Consider the following 14,225-nt stretch of genomic DNA (forward strand, 5'->3'; position numbering starts at 1 on the left):
GATTTAGTCTGAAGAAAAGAAGAGGAGGGTTGTCAATTTAAAGTTAAGGTAGAGGAAGTAGTGTTTATGTACAGTTTTCCAATGAAATTCCAATAACCTGCACATCTAGTGTGAGTCTTCTACTATAAATATCCATGTGTACTGAGGCACACTACCATTGGTGATAGTGTTATGTTTAATTTTATACAGTTGACCCTTGAACAACATGAGTTTGAAATGCATGGGTCCACTTATACCTGAATTTTTCTCAATAGTAAATAGTAAATACTACAGTACTATACAGTCCTTGATCGGTTGAATCTGCGGATGTGGAACTATGGGTACAGAGGGCCAACTATAAATTACACTTGGATTTTCTACACAAAGGGTCAGCACGCCTAACTCCCAAGTTGTTCAAGGGTCAACTGTATTTTTAAAGGCAAAGAGTTACCTTTCTCAGGTGTTTTTTTTTCTTCTAAAATATTGTTAAATAGTATATTGTCTTATTTTGTTTTTAGCAAATATTATTGAGATTAGATCTAATCCAGTTTAACATACGAAATATCAATTTAATGAATAATATCCAGTCCCCTTTAAAAAAATTCTAAGGTTGTGTTTAAAAGTTTTAGCACAATAACTTTTATTTAAATAGCAACTTCTTTTCTAGGTAAGGTACTCATTCTGACTATGCTTTGGGATGGATAGCCTAGGAAACTGTAGAATATGGTTCTATTTTTGCATTTAATGTAATGGTTTATCAGCAAGACTTAGCAGTGTTTGAGTCAGGGTGGAAAGTGAAACATTTTTGAGCCATGAGATCTGTTAAAGTTGAATCAAGTGAGATTCTTGAGGACAGAGATTGTGTATGAATCAAACGGCTGGTAAATGAAGAAACCAAATCAATGCTATTGATTGAATGGTGATGAAACTGATACATAAATATATAAATGGACTCACCTGTTTATAATTTAAAATCTCTTATTTTCTCTTTGCAATATTATTCCTTATATTGCAACATATTTCTCTTATTTCTTCATTTACTTGACTAAACTATGCAATTGCACTATAAATTATTCTCATTTGCTGTTCAGTGAAAATGTCCTTTGTGTTGCTTTCCCTTGAACCACAGTAAATGCCTAAGTATATGGATTTTTCTATTTCTTATGTTGCATTTCCCATATGCATGAAGTATATGCTTAAATGAGCACACATGTAAGATGTATTTCTTTTATTATAAATACCAAAAGCTGGGTTTTAGAAAGGAGAGGAAAATGAACTGTTAATGGTTCAAGCTCTGCTGTCAAACAGAAGAAATTAATCAATTTTGGATGTAACATCCCACCATTTTTTCCCTAATAGCTTTTCTCCTTGAGCTCTGATTTAATCTAATAAGAATAATTTATTTAAATACTACTCTATGTCTTGTAGTACACACAAAGACATGAAGGTACATCACCAAGATATATTACAATCTAACTACACACAAAAAGGAGACTACCTAAGAAAGAATATAACTTCCTCGGAGGTTTCCTTACCACTGACCTCAGTCACCATGATGTATTTTACTCATTGATGACAAATGATATTTCTTAAAACAAAGTTCCAGTCACAACAACTCTCTGCTCAAAGATCTTCAACGTTTATATTGAATGTAAATCCAATTAAGTGTATTTCCAGTGAGAATTAAATCCTTCAACAATATGATCCAGCATATTTTCGATGTAACTTATCTTTTTTCCCATATATAGCTATGATACAGGTAAATTAGGAATTTCTTATTTTTCCAAAATTCTCAGTAAAATTTCCCCTCTCTGCTTGTTTCCTTGTTTTTCTATATGTCTTGTATCTCTATCACTTATTGTAAAAGCCCTAGCCAATCTTTCAAAGCTCTTCAAATACCATGCTTCTTTTTTTTTGCATTTTTTAATTGAAGTATAGTTGATTTACAATGTTGTGTTAATTTCTGCTGTACAGCAAAGTGATTCAGTTATACATATATATTCTTTTACATATGTTTTTCCATTATGGATTATCATAGGATTTTTTTAACATCTTTATTGGAGTATAATTGATTTACAATGGTGTGTTAGTTTCTGATTTATAACAAAGTGAGTCAGATATACACATACATATATCCCCATATCTCCTCCCACTTGCATCTCCCTCCCACCCTCCCTATCCCACCTCTCTAGGTGGTCACAAAGAACTGAGCTGATCTCCCTGTGCTATGCGGCTGCTTCCCACTAGCTATTTTACATTTGGTAGTGTATATATGTCCACGCCACTCTCTCACTTCCTCCCAGCTTACCATACCCCCTCCCCATGTCCTCAAGGCCATTCTCTGTATCTGCGTCTTTATCACTCTCCTGCCCTTAGGTTCCTCAGAACCTTTTTTTTTAGATTCCATATATAGATGTTAGCATACGGTATATGTTTTTCTCTTTCTGACTTAACTTCACTCTGTATGACAGACTCTACATCCATCCACCTCACTACAAATAACTTAATTTCGTTTCTTTTTATGGCTGAGTAATATTCCATTGTACATATGTGCCACATCTTCTTTATCCATTCATCTGTTGATGGACACTTAGGTTGCCTCTATGTCCTGGCTATTGTAAACAGAGCTGCAATGAACATTGTGGTACAAGAGTTTTTGACTATGGTTTCCTCAGGGTATATGCCCAGGAGTGGGATTGCTGGGTCCTATAGTAGTTTTATTTTTAATTTTGGGGGAACGTCCATACTGTTTTCCATAGTGGCTGTATCAATTTACATTCCCACAACAGTACAAGAGGGTTCCCTTTTCTCTACACCCAGGTTTTATTGTTTCTAGATATTTTGATGATGGCCATTCTGACCAGTGTGAGGGGATACCTCATTGTAGTTTTGATTTGCATTTCTCTAATGATTAGTGATGTACAACATCCCTTCATGTGTTTGTTGGCAATCTGTATATCTTCTTTGGAGAAATGTGTATTTATGTCTTCTGCCCATTTTGGGATTGGGTTGTTTGTTTTTTTTGATATTGAGCTATATAGCTGCTTGTAGATTTTGGAGATTAATCCTTTGTCAGTTGCTTCATTTGAAAATATTTTCTCCCATTCTGAAGGTTCTCTTTTCATCTAGTTTATTGTTTTCTTTACTGTGCAAAAGCTTTTAAGTTTCATTAGGTCCCATTTGTTTACTTGTGTTTTTATTTCCATTTCTCTAGGAGGTGGGTCAAAAAGGATTTTGCTGTGATGTATGTCATAGAGTGTTCTGCCTATGTTTTCCTCTAAGAGTTTGTAGTGTCTGGCCTTACATTTAGGTCTTTAATCCATTTTAAGTTCATTTTTGTATATGGTGTTAGGGAGTGTTCTAATTTCATTCTTATACATGTAGGTGTACAGTTAAACCAGTACTACTTATTGAAGAGACTGTCTTTTCTCCATTGTATATTCTTGCCTCCTTTATCAAAAATAAGGTGACCGTATGTTTTGGGTTTATCTCTGTGCTTTCTAGCCTGTTCCATTGATCTATATTTCTGTTTCTGTGCCACTACCATACTGTCTTGATTACTGTAGCTTTGTACTATAGTCAGAAGTCAGGGAGCCTGATTCGTCCAGCTTCGTTTTTCTTTCTCAAGATTGCTTTGGCTATTCAGGGTCTTTTGTGTTTCCATACAAATTGTGAATTTTTTTGTTCTAGTTCTGTGAAAAATGCCATTGGTAGTTTGATAGTGATTGCATTGAATCTGTAGATTGCTTTGGGTAGTGTAGTCATTTTCACAATGTTGATTCTTCTAATCCAAGAACATTGTATATCTCTCCATCTGTTGGTATCAGCTTTAATTTCTTTCATCAGTGTCTTATACTTCTCTGCATACAAATCTTTTGTCTCCTTACATAGGTTTATTGCTAGGTATTTTATTCTTTTTGTTGCAGTGGTAAATGGGAGGGTTTCCTTTATTTATCTTTCATATTTTTCATCATAAGTGTATAGGAATGCAAGAGATTGATGTGCATTAATTTTGTATCCTACTATTTTACCAAATTCATTGATTAGCTCTAGTAGTTTTCTGGTAGCATCTTTAGGATTCTCTATGTGTAGTATCATGTCATCTACAAACAGTCACAGATTTACTTCTTCTTTTCTGATTTGGATTCCTTTTATTTCATTTTCTTCTCTGATTGTTATGGCTAAAACTTCCAAAACTATGTTGAATAATAGTGGTGAGAGTGGACAACTTTGTCTTGCTCTGAATGTTAGAGGAAATGATTTCAGTTTTTCACCATTGAGAACAATGTTAGCTGTGGGTTTGTCATATATGGGCTTTATTATGTGAGGTGAGTTCCTTCTGTGCCTACTTTCTGGAGGGTTTTTATCATAAATGGGTGTTGAATTTTGTCTAAAGCTTTTTCTGCATCTATTGAGATGATCATATGGTTTTTCTTCTTCAATTTGTGAATATGGTTTATCACATTGATTGATTTGCGTATATTGAAGAATCCTTGCATTCCTGTGATAATTCCCACTTGATCATGGTGTATGATCCTTTTAATGTGCTGTTGGACTCTGTTTGCTAGTATTTTGTTGAGGATTTTTGCATCTATGTTCATCAGTGATATTGGCCTGTAGTTTTCTTTCTTTGTGACATCTTTGTCTGGTTTTGGTGTCAGGGTGATGGTGGCCTTGTAGAATGAATTTGGGGGCATTCTTCCCTCTGCTATATTTTGGAATTGTTTGAGAAGGATAGGTGTTAGCTCTTCTCCAAATGTTTGATAGAATTCACCTGTGAAGCCATCTGGTCCTGGGCTTTTGTTTGTTGGAAAATTTTTAATCACAGTCTCAGTTTCAGTGCTTGTGATTGGTCTTATTTTTTCCATTGCTTCTTGGTTCAGTCTCAGAAGGTTGTGTTTTTCTAAGAATTTTTTTTTCCATTTTCTCCAGGTTGTCCAATTTATTGGCATATAGTTGCTTGTAGTAATCTCTCATGATCCTTTGTATTTCTGCAGTGTCAGTTGTTACTTCTCCTTTTTCATTTCTAATTCTACTTAATTGAGACTTCTCCCTGTTTTTCTTGCTGAGTCTGGCTAATGGCTTATCAATTTTGTTTATTTTCTCAAAGAACAAGCTTTCAGTTTTATTGATCTTTGCTATTGTTTCCTTCATTTCTTTTTCATTTATTTCTGATCTGATCTTTATGATTTCTTTCCTTCTGCTAACTTTGGGGGTTTTTGTCTTCTTTCTCTAATTGCTTTAGGTGTAAGTTTAGGTTGTTTATTTGTGATGTTTCTTGTTTCTTGAGGTAGGATTGTATTGCTATAAACGTCCCTCTTAGAACTGCTTTTGCTGCATCCCATAGGTTTTGGGTCATCGTGTTTTCCTTGTCATTTTCTTCTAGGTTTTTTTTTAATTTCCTCTTTGAATTCTTTAGTGATCTCTTGGTTATTTAGTCATGTATTGTTTAGCCTCCATGTGTTTGTATTTTTTACACATTTTTTCCTGTTGTTGACATCTAGTATCATAGTGTTGTGGTCAGAAAAGATACTTGATATGATTTCAATTTTCTTAAGTTTACCAAGGCTTGATTTGTGACCCAAGATATGATCTATCCTGGAGAAGTTTCCATGAACACTTGAGAAGAAAGTGTATTCTGTTGTTTTGGGATGGAATGTCTTTTAAGTATCAAGTAAGTCCATCTTGTTTATTGTATCACTCAAAGCTTGTGTTTCCTTATTTATTTTCATTTTGGATGATGTGTCCATTGGTGAAAGTGGGGTGTTAAAGTCCCCCACTAAGGTTGTGTTACTGTCGATTTCCTCCTTTATGGCTGTTAGCATTTGTCTTATGCATTGAGATGCTCCTATGTTGGGTGCGTAAATATTTACAATTGTTATATCTTCTTCTTGGATTGATCCCTTGGATTGATCATTATGTAGTGTCCTTCTTTGTCTCTTGTAATTGTCTTTATTTTAAAGTCTATTTTTACTTATATGAGAATTTGTACTCCAGCTTTCTTTTGATTTCCATTTGCATGGAATACTTTTTTCCATCCCCTCACTTTCAGTCTGTATGTGGCCCTAGGTCTGAAGTGGGTCTCTTGTAGACAGCATATATATAGGTCTTGTTTTCTTATCCATTCAGCCAGTCTAGGTCTTTTGGCTGGAGCATTTAATCCATTTACACTTAAGGTAATTATTGATATGTATGTTCCTATAACCATTTTCTTAATTGTTTTGGGTTTGTTATTGTAGGTCTTTTCCTTCTCTTGTGTTTCCTGCCTAGAGAAGTTCCTTTAGCATTTATTGTAAAGCTGGTTTGGTGGTGCTGAATTCTCTTAGCTTTTGCTTGTCTGTAAAGATTTTAAGTATCTCTGTGAAATCTGAATGTGATCCTTGCTGGGCAGAGTAATCTTCGTTGTAGGTTTTTCCCTTTCATCACTTTAAATATGTCCTGCCATTCCCTTCTGGCTTGCAGAGTTTCTGAAAGATCAGCTCTTATCCTTATGGGTTTTCCCTTGTATATTATTTGTTGTTTTTCCCTTGCTGCTTTTATTATTTTTTCTTTTTCTTTCTTTCTTTTTTTTTTTTTTTTTTTAGTTTGATTAATATGTCTTGGCATGTTTCTCCTTGGATTTATCCTGTTGTGTCTCTCTGTGCTTCCTGGACTTGACTGACTATTTCCTTTCCCTTATTAGGGAACTTTTCAACTATAATCTCTTCAAATATTTTCTCAATCCCTTTCTTTTTCTCTTTTTCTTCTGGACCCCCTATAATTCGAATGTTGGTGCATTTAGTGTTGTTCCAGAAGTCTCTGACACTGTCCTCAATTCTTTTCATTCTTTTTTCTTTATTCTGCTCTGCAGTAGCTATTTCCACTATTTTATCTTCCAGGTCACTTATCCGTTCTTCTGCCTCAGTTATTCTGTTATTGATTCCTTCTAGAGAATTTTTAATTTCATTTATTGTGTTGTTCATCATTGTTTTGTTTGCTCTTTAGTTCTTCTAAGTCCTTGTTAAATATTTCTTGCATTTTCTCCATTCTATTTCCAAGATTTTGGATCATCTTTACTCTCATTACTCTGAATTCTTTATTGTGTAGACTGCCTATTTCCTCTTCATTTGTTTAGTCTGGTGGGTTTTTGCCTTGATCCTTCATGTGTTATGTGTTTCTCTGTCTTCTATTTTTGCTTACCCTACTGTGTTTGGGGTCTTCTTTTTGCAGGCTGCATGTTTGTAGATCCTGTTGGTTTTTGGTGTCTGCCCCAGTGGCTATGGCTGTTTAAGTGGGTTGTGTAGGCTTCCTGGTGGAGGGGATCATGCCAGTGTTCTGGTGGATGAGACTGGATCTTGTCTTTCTGGTGGGCAGGACCACGTCTGATGGTGTGTTTTGGCGTGTCTGTGACCTTGTTATGATTTTAGGCAGGCTCTCTGCTAATGGATGTGGTTGTGTTCCTGTCTTCCTAGTTGTTTGACATGGGGTGTCCAGCACTGTAGCTTTCTGGTCGTTGAGTGGAGCTGGGTCTTAGCATTGAGATGTAGATCTATGGGGAACTTTCACTCTTTGATATTACCTGGAGGCAGGAGGCCTCTGGTGGACAAATGTCCTGAACTTGGCTCTCTCATCTCAGAGGCACAGGCCTGATACCTGGCTGGAGCACCAAGACCCTGTCAGCCACACGACCTTAGAAGCATCTTTCTCCTCTTTGGGCTTGGTCACCTTTCCACTCATAGATCCCAGCTTGCCTGACATGGCTCGGCTAGGAGACGGAAGTCCTCGCCAAGTGAGCCAGACGTGGGATAGTGCTTACGGTGGCAAGTCACGACCGTGAGCTCCCCTCAGTGTGACTCTGGGCAGAAGCCACTTTTCTCCAGCGCTGCTGCCACCACTATACACTTTGGGGACTCCGCTGATGACAAGTGCCTGCACTGAACAGTGGAATCTCAGCCTGGGATTCGACAACTCCTCACCTGTGACCAGATGCCCAAGTTGAGACAACTGGATTCTCCATGAGATGGGTGCACTGAGATCTGTTAAGTAAGGCAGAAAGTCTACCTAGCCTTTTTGAAATCTCATTCTATTTTCTTAAAATGAATAATTTTAAGTTCTTGAAATAGTAATTTCTTTAATCTGCCCTCTAATACTACTTTTCACTTTTCTTGTAGCCATATTTTTCTTTTTGTGAAACTATTTTATCACCTATACTAGATTTCATTTTCTTTTCTAGAGTATCGGGATCAAAATATTTATTTTTGAACTTGAATTAAGCAATTAGTAAGGTGAAGTATGAAGTATGAATTATCAAGTTAAGGTCTACTCAGTAAGAGACATGATTCCTAAAAGAAAAGCAAGATTGCTTCAAGATAAAATTGTCATATAAAAAGTATCTTCTCACAACATTCTTCAACACTATGATGAATTCTAATTGTTGGAAAGTTGGAAAGAGCATATTCCAATCAGTTTAAAGCCACATATATAAAACTTTAAAGGAGAAAAGCAGAAAGCAAGTTTGTGCAATGATGAGAACATTGGTTCTCTTTGAATGGAGGGGAAGAAATGGGCAGTTATCAAATATTTGCTGGGAAGTGTGTCAGATTTCTTACATCATTGTGTTGAATTTAATTGTCTTCTGAAACAAATAATCTGTATAGGAGAAAGAAAAGATGTAACTATGCCAGACCAGAAAGGTCGGTTTCGAAAGGGTTGATGCCATGATGTGGTCTTTTAAGAAGACTTGCAGGACACTTGGCAGTGTCCAAAACATCCATAAAACACTTGGTCTACAGAAAAAGGTCCTTGAAATACTGTCCTATCCAAAATATCTGTGGGCTTATTTGGTCCAGCCAAATGGTTTTGGACAGGACCAAATATCAAGGACCATTTTGTGTGGACCAAATGTCTTATGACCATTTTGGATAAGATCAAATGCTTGCTAACCTTAAGAAGATTTAGCTTATACATAAAATAATTTATTTTCTATTTCATATAAAAGAAATTTGGAGGTAAGGCTTCCAAGATAGGGTGATTACCCATGACGCTGTAATAATTTAGTCACCCTCACTTAGGCTGCTGCACATTAGATTCCAAATCATAATCCAGTGTGGTTGCCAGAACTCCAAACATCATGTGTATATTACAGCTAACAGCAAGGAGGAGGGGATGAAGCAGAGTATCATCTCTCCTTTAAAGAAATAACTTAGAAATATGCCAAGACATTTCTGATCAATGGCAATGTCCAATGGGACAATAAGTGCTATATCTACTCCTAACTAAAGAGATATTGACAGTAATATCAATAAAGACATGTCTTTATTCCAAGTTGTCAAGTGCCTAACTAATAATCAGGAATTCTCTTACTATGGAAAGAGGGAGCGTTTATAGAGGAATACCTTGCAGGTTTAGTAGGAAAGAGACGTTGAGTTTTGTAAGGTATCTTTTGATGTCTTTGAGAGTATATTTTTAGTAGAATGATAAAAACAAAATTGTGGAGATAGTAAAGAATTGTTGGGAAAATGATGTATCATATTTTCCATCAAGGAAGACATTTGCTTGTGAAAGAAAGCAAGAAATAGTAAGGTTTCTAGAGAGGGTCTCAAGGTTAAGGGAAGGGGAAAAAACTTTGCATCTGTGAAAGAAGAGTGGTTGGAGCTATCAAGGTACTATTGGGAACCTGAGGGGAGAAGGTCTAAGAAATACCTCCTACAGGTAAGTTTCAAAGAACATATGTACAGACTAACCATCAGAAGGAGGAGAGTGATAGTTTGGTAGGTTCTATCAGATAGCCTGGACCATCTCAGTTTAACAGCAACACTAGTCATGCATTATAAGTGAGGGTTAAAGGGAAGTAAAATAGTCCAGGTAGTTAATGGATAATGTTTGAAATACAGATACAAGAACTGTATCTCTCTAAATAAGCACTCTCTAAATAAAATAAAATATGGAGCATGTTTCTGAATATCCCTGTCTCTGCAAGGTAAGAATTTCTTCATACAGTCTGAAGGAAACTCACATGTCCATTAAGAAACTTGATTGAAGTTTTTACCTGGCTTAGATTACCTGGATATTGCACAATTTAAAGAAATAAGCTCTCTTAGTAGTCATAGTAAAGATATATATTTTACAAAACTGTAACTGGCTTTATACAGGCACTGTTATTGTTTAATTATGGATTTTTGGGAAAAAAATCTCTTCTTGAAAATCTTGCTGTCAGAGACAAATTCATAGCTGGTTTTGGAATGTAATGTTAGCTTCCCAAGCAGAAAGCAAGTTACATGAAGTGCTGAAAATTCACCACCAGCTTTTTCAGTAAAACTATAAATAACAGCTATATTGTGCCTTGGGAAAACAAACATGGGCTCAAAACTTTATTAAAAGTTATTTTTTCCCATAAACTGCTGTGTAAGTCACCTATAGGATAAACCTCATAATTTATGTTTTATCCTTAGCAGACAAGGAAGAAGGTAATTGGTTTGTCTGACTGTGTACCTATCCCAGAAATAACAACACAAAATATGTTTGGAAGTAGGGTGAGAAATATTCTAAAAAGATAGTTGACTGTATGCCTATCAGATTAATTTTTAAATGAAGTTAAAGATACAGTTATTAAATATCATTTTCCCAATTTTTCTGTTTTCTGATCACTCCCTAATTGTATACAAAATAGGAATCTGATTTATTGTAATGTGTACTATTCCTCTGCAGGTATTAATAGAAGTAAGTCCTTTATATAATCTATTCCAAATAAGGTGAATATGTTGTTTAAATAAAAAGATATTTCATTTTATAATTGATCAAAAGCACCTGAGAAAGGCCTGTTCAGTTTTGAAAGGTACCTGAGTGAATAAATCACCTCCTCCCCTTAGATAAAAAGTTATCACCAGAATGCCTTATTTCTCTGATTCAGATTTATCATTAAAAACAAAATAAAATAAAAAATTCAATGTAGGAACAGAGTACTTATGTGAAAGGGATGAAAGAGAAAGACAAAGGGGAATGCAATTATAGTTACAAAACTCCAAGCAATATGGTTTGTTTTTACGGATTTTCTTTTCATTTACTCACTGCCACTTACATTCAATGAATCTACTGAAAAAAAACAAAAACAAAAACCTTGATTCCCTTAGTATGTTTTTCTTTTGAATTTAGTTAAATTAAAATTACTCTTTATGTTTCTGTCCCAAATCCCAGCAAATCTAATCAAAAAGAATCCATTCACTAAAGGAGATGGGAGTAAATATCTGGCTTTATTAGGGTTCATATAAAAAGATGTAATCAGCACAATACATAATATACCCACTGAAGGCTCATTTATAACGAATTTGTAGGAACTGATGTAGAGGAAGAAGGCAGTTATGCATGGAAGAGACTGGAATCCTGGCTCTTTTGAAATAGCAAGAGAAGGTGAAAGGAAGCAACACAGATACTTTTGTTAGAAGTGTGCTCTATGGTCTTTGAGGTGTATTTACCTTGATATAGAACTACCTGTTCCATTTTCGAATTTCTTTTGTTGCTGTAGAGATTTATGTTAGGAAGTGATAGAGGGACTTGCGGTCAATTTTTAGGTGGCAAAGCTTTGGCAAGGCAATTACTAAGAAAAAGAGAAAGATTCAAGATAATGGTCTTTTTTCCTTCTTTTTTTTTTTTTGGAACTCTGAAAGGAGCCGAGTTTGGGTACGTTTATTAATTAAAAGTAAAGTAACAATTTCAGAATAAATTATTCTTTTATAACAAATATCACATTGCATTGTAGTTATTTACTTATATTTCTGTCTTTCTCAAAAGATTCTTAGATCTTCATGGAAAATAATGTGCCTTATTCATTTTTTAAAATCCCCAACTGGATATAAAATGCGTGACAAAAATGTTTGTGCAATAAACTACATAGCTGTGTTTTCCATGCTGTCTTTCACTGTTTTCTTTTCATTTTTTTTTAATAGGCTCTTTCTCCTATAATTCACTATTCTTATTCAGATTTGTACTTCTGAGGATTTTAGCTATGGATATCATTTTATGAGAGAACAGTGAACAAATATAGAATGTATACAGCCGGGGTGAAAGAATAAGAATGGATATAAAAACTTCTTCTTATGAGAAAACAGTATATAAATGAGTCTACGTCAGTGCAGTGGCTGACCTGAGAGTGGTCTTCAAGTCCTTGAAGGGCTGCATTATGGAGGATCATAGAGTCTGGACCTATCAGCAAAAGACACAAGGACATAGAGGTTAGATCAGTGTAACACTTAGTTGCTCAAATATGGAAGGGTTGCTTTTAAAGGTGTGATTCCTGTTACTGGTGGGGGTAAAATGGAGACTGTATTGCTTGCTTAAAGGGTTATTCTCAAGAACATTCCTTCCTGGAATTGGAGAATTTGTTGATTCCCATACCCATTTCTCTTAGGTATAATAGTTACTGCATCACTTGCCCATCTTCCAGCCACCTCATGATAATGCTCATGAATGTATCTTTGACACAGACATCTAATAAACTACAGGCATTCACTAACACGTACTTTTGAAAACTACTGTCCTAGGTCTTGGGGAATACAGAAATTAATAAAAGTACTTTTCCTCTCTGGATGTTCATGGTTTAGAGACAGAGGAAAGGTAAAACACAGTCATGATGTGATGTGTGTGATAAAAATAATCTAATCCTCATTTTTTCTCTTCTGAGCACTATGTCTGACAAAATATTCTTGTTTTGTGAATTTAGATGGAAAGAAGTATACATATCCATTCTTTTCAGACCTCCTGTTTTTTTTTTTTTGTTTTTTTTTTTCTTTGTTTGCCAAATGTTCTCCTGAGCTTTGGGACCACAAAAGTAAGCAAAAAGTTTAGAAGCTCTGAACTAAGAGTCAATAATATAATGAAGCGGAAAAAAACATTAATTAATAATTTATAATAAATGAATGTAAACAATTGTACATACATAAAGATATAAATATATTTTTTAAAATCATGATAAGAAGCATGATAAGAAACAATATCTGCAGCTATGAAACGATATAATTGGTAGAGATTGGGCTTAATTTATGAGGGGCAGGGAGGACTAAAATGTGAAAAAGAATCTTGCAGAATCTTGGCTCCCAGACCAGGGATCGAGATCGAACCCACACCCTTGGAAGTGAAAGCACAGAATCCTACCCACAGGACTGCCAGAGAATTCCCTAGACTTCCTGGGTCTTTCTATGCTCTGTTCCCAGGAAAGAAAACTCCTGTTAAAATCTCACTGTAAAGAAGGACTTGACTAATCAAACAATATGAGCATGTTTATATAAGGAATCAGAGTCCACTTCCATATAGATCCATTGAATTTTCTAGAATCCAACTCTGGCATGTAGCAATAGAAGGTAACTCAACCAAGGTAGAGGTAAAATGTGGCAAAAATTGGGTAACAAAATCAATACAAATTTAGTTGATGAATGATACCTTGTTTGTTTGGAAAAGCTAAATATATATGTTATTTTCCTATTATTGGAACACATGCTAGATGTTCTACAGCTCAGTTTCCCATGACATTTTAATACACTCTTCACTGTGGAAAAATCTGTCCCAACTTCTGGACTTTGCACCTATAATTCTCTGTTTAGAAACTCTACCCGTCCCCAGTTCTTTGCTGATAAAGCTTATTTACATCTTAGCCCTCCCTGCCCCTCATAAATTAAGCCTAATCTCTACCAATTATATAGTTTCATAGCTGCAGATATTGTTTCTTATCATGATTTAAAAATATATATTTATATATTTATGTATGTACAATTGGTTACATTCATTATTAATTAATGTTTTTCTGCTTCTTTATATTATCGACTCTTTTAGTTTGAGCTCCTGAACTTTTTGCTTACTTTTGTGGTCCCAAGCTCAGGAGAACATTTGGCAAATAGATTTTGAGGGGCTGAAAGGAAGTTCTAAAGCTACTAGGATTAGTTTTATTACATAGAATGAAACTTAGAAGTTGGCCAGCTTTACATTCAACAATAGCCAGACTTTTCATTTATTGATTGTTGCCAAAAAGTAGTTAATTTTCCTAATCTTCTCTAATAGAATAATTCTATTTCCTTCCAAACTTTTTAAAAAAGAGTTCCATAAATGGATAAATAAATATACTGTTTCTAATATTTTTCTGCACTTAAATTTACAAATTTGGCAAGCATCTTAGTGCTATTTGTTTAGATGGAATAAAAGTTTAGGATTAAGTTGTTTTAGGGGTATTGAAAAATACAAGTTTGATTTGATTAGCTATCGATATACAATACATGCAAAGA

This window comes from Grampus griseus (genome assembly GCF_964374135.1).
Source record: "Grampus griseus genome assembly, chromosome: 1".
Taxonomy (NCBI): Eukaryota; Metazoa; Chordata; class Mammalia; order Artiodactyla; family Delphinidae; genus Grampus; species Grampus griseus.